The sequence below is a fragment of the Limulus polyphemus genome, unplaced genomic scaffold (genome assembly GCF_000517525.1).
Source record: "Limulus polyphemus unplaced genomic scaffold, Limulus_polyphemus-2.1.2 Scaffold2476, whole genome shotgun sequence".
NCBI lineage: Eukaryota > Metazoa > Arthropoda > Merostomata > Xiphosura > Limulidae > Limulus > Limulus polyphemus.
In genome coordinates, this window is record NW_013668086.1 from 22864 (window position 1) to 33304 (window position 10441).

General features: G+C 33.2%; 1 protein-coding gene and 1 long non-coding RNA gene across 3 annotated transcripts in view; one reads left to right on the forward strand and one right to left on the reverse strand.

Moving 5' to 3' along the window:
* Positions 1–10441, reverse strand: part of LOC106467070 (early growth response protein 1-like) — a 25015-nt gene that overhangs the window by 10445 nt on the left and 4129 nt on the right. The window lies entirely within an intron of this gene.
* Positions 1340–10441, forward strand: part of LOC111087690 — an 11136-nt gene continuing 2034 nt past the window's right edge. The window contains exon 1 of the long non-coding RNA XR_002612346.1: positions 1340–1567. This is a non-coding gene — a long non-coding RNA (uncharacterized LOC111087690). The remainder of the gene's footprint in view (positions 1568–10441) is intronic.

Consider the following 10441-nt stretch of genomic DNA (forward strand, 5'->3'; position numbering starts at 1 on the left):
GTTATTTCTGTACAACTACCCAATAAATTGCTTATTATTTTGAATTTTGATGTCTGTGTATATTTTTAGTGATATAACTTTGAGCACCAATAAAGTATAATACCTATAAATAAAACAAAAGACGAATTAAAACAATATTCATAATTTCCATCGGCTTGTCCAGAGCAGGATTACTTTGCTAATGCTCAACAGATTTTTTTATTGTGGCTTATCATCTATATTTACTCATTATTCTATACCTTTATTAATGGTTATTTCGTGGTTAAATCATTTGAACCAAAACGAGAGTGTACCTGTCAAGAATCTTACCAGAGAAATATATCTAACGTTATTTTACAGGAAACTCGGTTATTACCTTTGTAAGATATTAATAAGTTTAGGACTAATACCCGATTATAATCGTTAATGTATAAAATCCCTCAGAGTGAGCTAGCTTTGAGAGGTAAGCTATGGATAAGGTGGTGCCATTCAATCAGCTCAGAGATCTATGGAAAAAAAAACGTAGTTAAGAAATATTTTTCAGGGAATAATGTCAACAATTTGTTAACAAAAACTGAAAAACAGATATCTTTACACTAAAATCTTTGTACTAACATATCATACATTTCTTAAATTTTGTAGTTATTTGGTAAGGTTTCTAATCTATATGTAATGAAATATAAGTTTTTTGTTGTCTTTTTTTACTTCTTTATATGCAATTCAGTTTTTCTTATATATTAAATCGTAGAATAAATTTGTTTCCTGTGCTCTCTTATCACGTGCACTCTATCGTTTGTAACAAGATTCTTCCATCTTCAGTGGAGGATTCACAGCTATCATGTTAACCTTACCCCTTACTGAATACAGTTTTTGTTAAAATATATTAAATGCCATTTATTTTTAAAGTTTATTAAGCCTACACATCTTAATTTAAACAAGTAAATGAAAAAATTATAAATATTTCTAACCCATTGACTGCGGCTGCTCTAAATTTTTGCAAGCCATATGCCGTATGCGACACACTTGCATTCAGCTGCCCTATATGGCGAATAAGCAGTCAATGGGTTAATTAGATGTAGACATGACTCTTGCAAAAAGAAAAACACGAGAAAGAGATGCTAATACACTACTCTGTGCAAATCTCTTATTTATTCCCCCACCCCCCATGCATTGTGAAAACACAATGTAGGGATAGTCGTGGAGTGAAGGAGGTATTTGCACAGAGTATAGTTTTATCATCTCTTTCTTGTTTCTGCTCTTTTTACAACTCATCCTTACATATAATTAAAAATACTTTTAAACTTTTTGATTTAGTTGTTTGTATACTTTTTAGGTGGCGCTGCGATAGCTACTTGTTGTTAGAGCAATCACAAAATATATTGTAGTGAAGTGCGCCAACCCCAAAATTTCTATCTTTCAGACATATCTAGTTTGTGTAGTGCAGGAAACTAATTTATACTAAGCACTGTCTATTTGTGTGTGATTAGCTGAAGAATTTACTCTGTTTTTAAGCTGCAGCGTCAGGAGAAGAAGAATCAGAGCAAGAAACGGGCGAATTTTCACCTCCGTTTTCTCGTTACTGACAGAGGTTGGTCAAACATTACGAGTAGTAAAGTGTATGAATGATCAAGCGCTTTTGAGGCATAGCTTATTTCCGCATGTTCTAGTGTTACCGTTTCCATAGGCTATGTATTAGTCGCCATTTTGTTTCTTTGCCACCCCTACATTGGGGTCCGCTACCATTTCCCCCAATATGCAATGATTTGTTCAAATTACGAACACAAGAGAATAACATTAATTGTACTTCCTTTTTCACTCAAATATCGCTTCATTTAACCAGAACTGTATTATTCTCTAATGTAACACAAACAGCTTTATAATACGCGTATATTAGTCGTATTGGATAATAATAACAATTTGATAATAATATCAAAACCTATACTTCCACATTTTCATATGGATTTTTGATAAAGTACATTATTCATTTGTCAATTAATACGTAATTAAAGATTAGTTATATAGTATTATATCCCATTAAACAGTGATACATTTCATTGTTCTATAAGTATTTATAACCACCGAGGTCCATGCTTTAAGTGGAGTTAACCATTTAGATCCTTTTGACCAAAAGACCTCTCACCAACTTACAAATAATTTACTTGTAAAGAAAACAAACGTTTAATTATGTGAAATAAATATTTTATTGGAAATTGAACATTTTTGACGAAATCTTATTCATAAAATACGTTATTGTAACTATTTATTTAAACTGTGCCCAAAACATCAATACCCGTTCCCAAAATGTGAGGATATTCATACATTGCCACGTACTTTTTACAAAAAAAAAGAAAATCTGGAGTACGGTGCGTTTCTGATACTGTCTACATTCCGTTTAAGACAGTTTTTTAACAAAGATGCACTAACACTTTTTAAGTGTTTAAAATGTTTTTTTATAAACTTGTATGTACTTGCTTAACAGTAAGTGCTATTATGAATATATGCGTGAAAATAAAAAAGAGCTTCAAATGATATTAAAGTGGCAAAGGAAAAAAGTAAAACAAATACAAAAAGGCAAATAACTAACCTGCCTTTTAAAAAACCAGCTACAACCATACATTAACAACAAATATTTTAATTGCTTCAGGAGACTGTTCGGCACAAGCTTGTACTCTTCCAATATTTCATTCTCCCTGCAAGTAGTGTTCAACATGAAATGAAAGCCAAATCACATTCATTCGGTGATAGTCACGGTCCACAATGTTCTGAAACACTTCTAAATTCAGTATATGTATTGTAAGTGCATGGCACCTGTAGAAGTAGTCCACAAGTGTGTGTGCAACTGGTCTTCGCTGTAGACCCTTAAGATCTGTGAATTCAATGTCAAATTTCTTCATACAAACCATATCGCAACCTGCGACAAAACGCAAACAATTCTGCAGTCTTTCATCATCTAAAGATCGAATAAACTGATTAAAAAAATACATTGTTCTGTTTTGTGTTGCATTTTGAACTTCAGCATTGATCATGCTTAGTACGTGTTTTACAGTTGGCTTCTTCACTTCATTTAGCGCTTGGAAACGTCTGGTAGTAATTGTCGTAAAGTGCTGCATGTTATGTCTTATATTCTGTCATCATATCTTGCAGTATGTTGACTCTGCGTTTGTTAGTTTGTAATTATGCACAAAGCTAAACAATGGGATATCTGTGCTCTGCCCACCACGGGTATCGAAACCCGGTTTCTAGTGTTGTAAGTCCGCAGACATACCGCTGTGCCACTGGAGGGCTGACTCTGCGTAAAGTCAAAATGCGCACATCTGCCTTTTCCTGTGTCGGAGAAAGTAGTATTGAGGAGGAGAGGTTTCTAACTTCTGTATTGGAGACAAAGAGGGTGAAAGACTGTGACCTGGGGGCAGATGTAATGATTAGCTCTGGAGAAGGCCACTGTAGTATTTACTGTCGTGGAAGCAAAGAGGAAACTGGATTGTGTTGTGGAAACAATTGTACTGCTGAAACAAACAGAATTTTACTCTGAGGCTTTGGCGTATTGGAAGACATTACATGTTGTTTTGAATTATAAACAATATATACTTCCCAAGCGAGAGTGTCATCACAGGTGTCACATTCATCATTTATATTTCCGAGTCGGAAGAGTGCATGGCAGAAGCAAATGACTGTATAATATTGCCAGATACCTCATGGTCAAGCTCACTTTCTGTCAATTTGCTGCAATCCAATTCAGAAGTTTCTTTTATTGAAAAAAATAGGAAATTTGTCAAATGAATCCAATGCAATATCTGATTTAGATTCAGATTGGATGCTAACTTTTGATGACATTACAGTTTTTCTGTGACTTTCTATTCCATGTCCACGGCAGTTGTTCCACGATCTATAGATGCTAAACAGAAACGCACTATTTCCATTTTCACTTTTTCATAGACATTCCCTACGGTCATATCACGTGGCAGCAGATTTTCTTGAAGATCTCAAATGAGAATTGATTCTCATTCCCTTTGACTGGCCATTTGGGAAGAACAGACCCATAGCAACATTTAAAAGCCCATCACAATCGATACCTTTTAACACAGACATTTTCTAGTGCCACCCCCCACCACGAGTACGAACTTCTTTACCATTATATATCCATCCAATTTCTATTCTTCTGGTGCTTTTTGCAGCATGCTTATTTCCCGTTTTCCTATCATTAAACTGGATATGCTCATTATCATCACATAAATCTTCGGTGACAGTCAACAAAGGCCTTACTTTAATTTTCTTTCTTAGTTTTCAGAAGGAATTTTTTTCTGGAAGGTAAAATATTGCCTTTGTCGATATGGTTTTTGCAGTATCTTCGTAAAGCCACTATCACCAAGAGCTGGTAAGTACATCACTAAAGATTTATCCTCCATGAGCAAAACAGTTGAAGAGTCAATCTGTAAAGACGAAAAAAGGTTGTAATACAACTGAACTAATCTATATTCTTAGGTAACCTTAGATTATCCTAATACATCTTGGGTAAAGATTTCATCGACATTACTTTTTGATAATTATATTATTAATATAATATTTGATTATTTATTTTTCTATTCTGAAATCATTTTACTGAAGAACATGTTAAAACGTGTAAGAAAAGTTTTCAACTTATTATAATATGTATCATTTTTACACCTCTTGAATTTTATTGCATAGCACCAAAATCAATAAAATGGGGAATTCAATAATAGAAATTCCAAACATCAAATGTATACAGCCAATTTTTTTGTGAAGCCACAACATCAAAAACTGACAAAGCTATAATGAAAAAGGGAATAGCATAGTTAGTTAATACTATAGTTGATATAAATATCCACAAATAACATTGTCACTCCAATGAAGCTGGTCTTTAAAAATAATAAAGTAGTAAAAAAATCCAATAATACGGAAGGTAATTATTTTCAATATACAATTGATGTGTTTAAGGATAAAACTTATCTACAGTAAACAGCTGTTGGAGTAAAAAAGAAGAAAGGGTGTAATATGTTATATATGTCACTTATCATGTCAGACCCAAGACTACTGATATTATTAAGATATACCTCATATTAATTTAAACATTTTACAGCTTTTTTTTAAAGCATTCCTGAAAGGAATTCCTCCATTCACGACACATTGTTTTGAAGAATTCGTTTAGCTTCAACAAAATTCATTATTTTTCAGATAGTAATTTGCGCACACAAATGCATTGATAAAGTCATACATGAAACAACTGTACTATGAGCTTCTTTGTTTTTCTTCTTATTTTATTTTCAGAGTAGATCAAATAACATTCAGTTCTGTGACATAACATATGTGTATATTGTAGTTAAGGTATATAAATCAATTATAGAATGTTAGTAATTGTCTGTTATTATTGGGCCAGGGCGCTAGACTCGCAATCTGAGGATTGCGGGTCTGAATCCCCGTCCCACCAAACATGCTCGCCCTTTCAGACGTGGGGGCGTTATAATGTTACGGTTAATCCCACTATTCGTTGGTAAAAGAGTAGCTCAAGAGTTGGTATTGGTGACTAGCTACCTTCCCTCTAGTTTTTCACTACTAAATTAGGGACGGCTAGTGCAGTAAGCCCTCGTGTAGCTATGACTGAAATAAAAAACAACAAACCCTTATTATTCAGCTAGTACAGGAGCTGATATGTTAATCACTTAAACAGTTCATTAGATTATTTTCATTGGAGTGGCATAATTAATAATGTGAGGCTTTGAATTGACAACTGCGTAGTCAGGTTGTTCAGGATCAGCCTTAAATTTCGCAAGAGCTTATTTATAACATTGTCAAATTAATTTCAAAATCTTACCTTCTGTTGTTTTTTTTTCATCTCCTGGATTACATCTTCAACAATCCCATGGTCACCAAGAAATGCATACATATATTTTTGAAGTGCCATTGGAGAAGTTAAGCTGGGGCAAAATAATAAAAAAAAAAACTATAAAAATGATGAGTCATACTAAAGTAAAAAATTATACTAGCATGTTTTTGACGACAAAATGCCATTATTATTGTTACTTATTATATAATCGTTTATTACTACTTAATTATTATAACTTAATTATTTATTAAAGGCGATTTACATTCAGTATGACCTTTAAACCAAACACAATTCGATATTTTTATCTGGGACCACCACAGAGACATGGAAACAAACTTTCACATAAATTATAATGTTAAATACCTAACAGAATGTTTCAAAGACATACTCAACATTACAAAATACAAATCATTATTCAGGTAATACATATACTGCTATATTAATAAATACACATAAAAATGCGAATTATGGAAATGAAAATATTAGTGCGTCAAAATTAAGTTCGACCTATATACATGAATGTGCAAATTACTCGCACACCTTAATTAATCACGTATGTTTATGACTAAGGAAAGCTATATACTTCTATATTAATGAATATACATAAATAACAACTTTTTGGGGCTTTTATAACTGAACAACCGTTAATTTAGACTACTAATGGTAACACTCACCTGAAATAGTCACGGATGCGAATGGTAGTTGTCAGACGCTCTCGAGTACTAACTCCAAAGGTAGTGCGTTATTAGTGTTTTATCGTCTCGTACGTACGAGATGAGACCTTCTAATTTTTTCCCACTTGTGGTTCAGAACTTCCGAATTTATTCAACATGTGTATGCCGCTCGTTTTATCGTAGTACATGCCATTACATTGTTACCGTTTAAATCTGTTCTTTCTAAACATCGGATGGAATACGAAAACTCGCTCAGTGATAATGTTGTTTTTTGTAGTTCGAATATTATGAACTAACTTTTTTTTTGAGATATTAATGCTGATGATGGAATTTAAACGTTCCGAAACGTCTGTATTAAAGATGACTTCTGGTATTACCGCATTTTTAAATATTTATTACAAATCTATGCTTTATTAGATTAATTATTTGATAACTTTATTCTGTTTCAACTATTTAATAATCGTTAGATTTTTGAAGTAAAACGTGCCGATATATGTGTATATATCTGCATTTGTTGTTGATACAGGAATAAACATGCTACAAGTTCTTCACTCTCACTAACAAGGTAAAACTGCACGTGTACTAACGGCTAGCCCCCTAGTGGCACAGCGGTATGTCTGCGGACTTACAACATTAAAAACCGGGTTTCGATACCCGTGGTGGGCAGAGCACAGATAGCCCATTGTGTAGCTTTGTGCATAAATTCAAAACAAACAAACAGACCAACGGCTATAACAAAATTAGCAACATTTAACGGTGTTAAAATAATTTTGTGTTTACAATATATGTATCACATATAGTTTTTTGATTTCATAAATTAACTGTGTTCTTTAATAAATTGAATATTTTTAGCACTCATTAGAAGAGTGGTCAAAGTTTATGATTGAACTAATCCTTCTATTTTTTTTACTTGTCTGAGTGAATACGTATAACTTCAAACTTTTGAATTAATCTGTTAATTATTTTCACATTGTAATAATTAGAAATTCATTTTTATTATGGAGAAACAGGTATAAGAGAAGATTTAATGATTTTTTTGACGTTTAGGAGGTTTTTCTGTTCTTCAATGTAACAAGTAGATATAGCAAAATCCGAAACCATAATGAAAGTTGCTGCCAAACGATGGGTAGCTAACAATGATTACGTTTTTGTGCCCAGACTGTTTAACAACATAAGGAAACATAATTTTGAAACATTGTTATTTATATCAAATTATTGAACATGTGTTATTTCAGCGGTATCTCACAGAAACTTTCAAATTACATCGGTTAGAAACACGGATATACCCCGAAAAATTAAGGAGAGTCATAAATTTTTAGTAGTGTTACGTATTGAGAATTTAAAATAGTCCGAAGCCGATATTTTAGTTAATTTACGCTATTTGCCAACAAGTTCGACACACAGTCTTCGTTTTTCACACAAATACGTTTTAATATATTTACAACAGTACAATTTACAACAACAATTATTACGAATAGTTACCACAAACAAAGTTTTATAAACAACAATTTCACTAACTTACAAACAACATAAAATCTTATTTCCAGTTCAGAGTCTCCTTGATATCCAGCGAGTTAACTTGAAGTCGATGTACGTACAATTGCCGACAAGCTAGTTAGCTTTGTCAGATACTGAATTGTTAGACCGTCAAAGTAAGATAATATTTCCATAAAACCACTAATGTCCGATGAGAATTCAGTAATAATTTTGGAAAGATACTAACGTCCGATGAGAATCCACTGACGTTCGAAATTTATAACTGTTCCTGATCAAATGTCGTAAATTTTCCGGTTGACAAGGGTTAGCAAACTCATGATTTATAGCATACACGGTTATTTTATAACAGGTTCCTAGCAGACTTATATGCTCTCTTTTTTGGTCTTGGTCTTTTTATATGTACGAGAAATGTTATTCTCGAAAGTTTGGACAACAATACTTAACTATATTTAACTGGTTACAGAAGTGGATATAGTGTCGATTCTTGCGTTCACGAATATTCTATAACCTTGGAGAATTTGCGGGAGTTTCGCCATACGTAACTAACACATATAAACTCAATCCTAACAAATGTTGTCATTAAGATAAATATATAACAAATTCGTTACACGCAATACATATCTGACACTATAAGTTACGCATATTTTTAAATACAAATTTAATCTAAACAACATTCATATTAAAAATAAATACATAACAATAAATTTGTTACAGTAGTGTGCATTATTTCTATGGCCTGTTTGTACATCTGGGCACTGCCAGTTAGAATCGGGGAATGAGCCCCGTATGCTATCGCCTAACGACGCCTTTGGCAAATATCAGGTGGGAACAAATACATTTGCCACAGATAAATATACACAAATGTCAAATGTGAACAGCCATATATCAAAGGTCAAATCCCTTTCATGCCAGATGGCACATAGGATCGATCCAATGTTGAACTTGGCACAAGCGGATGAGAATGGTGATACATTCATTTTCCCTCCTGGATGGGATGCCAGTCCATCGCAGGTTAACCCCAACTAACAGCTGGTACCCATCATACAGCTGGGTAGACTGAAACAATTGGGGTAAACTGTCTTCCTCAAGGACACAACAGCCTCGAACTGGCAGCCTTCTGACTGAGAGTCCAAGGCGTGAGGCCACTGAACAACGCTGCCCACAGAACAAGTATATGTACATTAAGCTCCACTTTCTGAATTTCTAGCTTACCAGCTTGGAACATGCATGTTCACTCTCTGACCACATTGGAATAATTTTCAGATAGGTTTTCCTTAAAGAGTATATTATTGAACTAAAATATCACCAACGTGATTGTAGAGTTGATGAAATTGGTATTCGAAAGTGAAAGTTTAGCAGACGTAATAAGATAACGAAACCTATGAATGTTGTAGTACGTATAAAATGTTACATAAATAAGTTAAAACGATGTAATAACAAAATATCGGAATATAGCTATAAAACAAAAGCGTGAAAAAGAAAATGACATACACAACAGAAATGGGATGGGTGAGACCAATTGATTATATACGAATTGGAAGGTTCAAGGTTCGAGCCTGTGATATGCCGCTTAACGTGCCTCGCAGTTTCACCTATAATAAAAAATAAAAGTTGATCTCACTATTTTGTTAAAAGTAGCCTATATATGTGACGGCTGGCCTCCCTCTGATCATCAGTTGTAAATTACAGATAAATACGTGAGAGCGTTGAGGTCTCTTGCCTGACCATTTAGCCCCTGTGTCAAAGATTGAAACCACTAAATATCCCAGCAGAAAAGGCTTACACTAATGCAAGATTCAAGAGTAAAGGCAAATTACCTGAGGATTACGAAGACACTAGCGAATTCTAGTAGGTTCCCCTTTTTAGTCCACATGTATTTCAAAATTATTGCAATTAATTCGATTTACTCAACAAACGTTTAACTGGTGAAATACTCTAGATAAAGTAATAATAATAATAAGAAGAATAACACTTTCCAGTTTGGTTGAGCGAATGTCTCTTATAACAATGAAGCAGATCAAAATATCGAAATCTGGCCATGAGAGCTTCTAATAATATCATTGATGGTTATTAAAAAATATCTATAAGCAATGACAGGTTCGGGGAATCAAACTTTCATAAACTGATTTTTAAAAGAAAATCTGGATTTTTAAGAACACTTTTAGAGCTTAAAGCCCTTTTATGTTCTTCGTGGAACAAAATGTAACAAGCTATTTAGTAAACACAAGCGCTAGAGTATTAAATAATAATTACCAGAAATACTCACCAATCCTTAAGGTTATTTTGACGAAATTATTAATATTTTTAACAATCGAAGAATACTAATTGTATAACAAAATTTTAAAAACCTTTATGGTTATATATTTCAAGAAATCGTATTAAGATCTTAATCATTACTGTAATAAAGAGTTCAAAAGAAGAACTTGATAAATCAATAAAGCGTTTTACT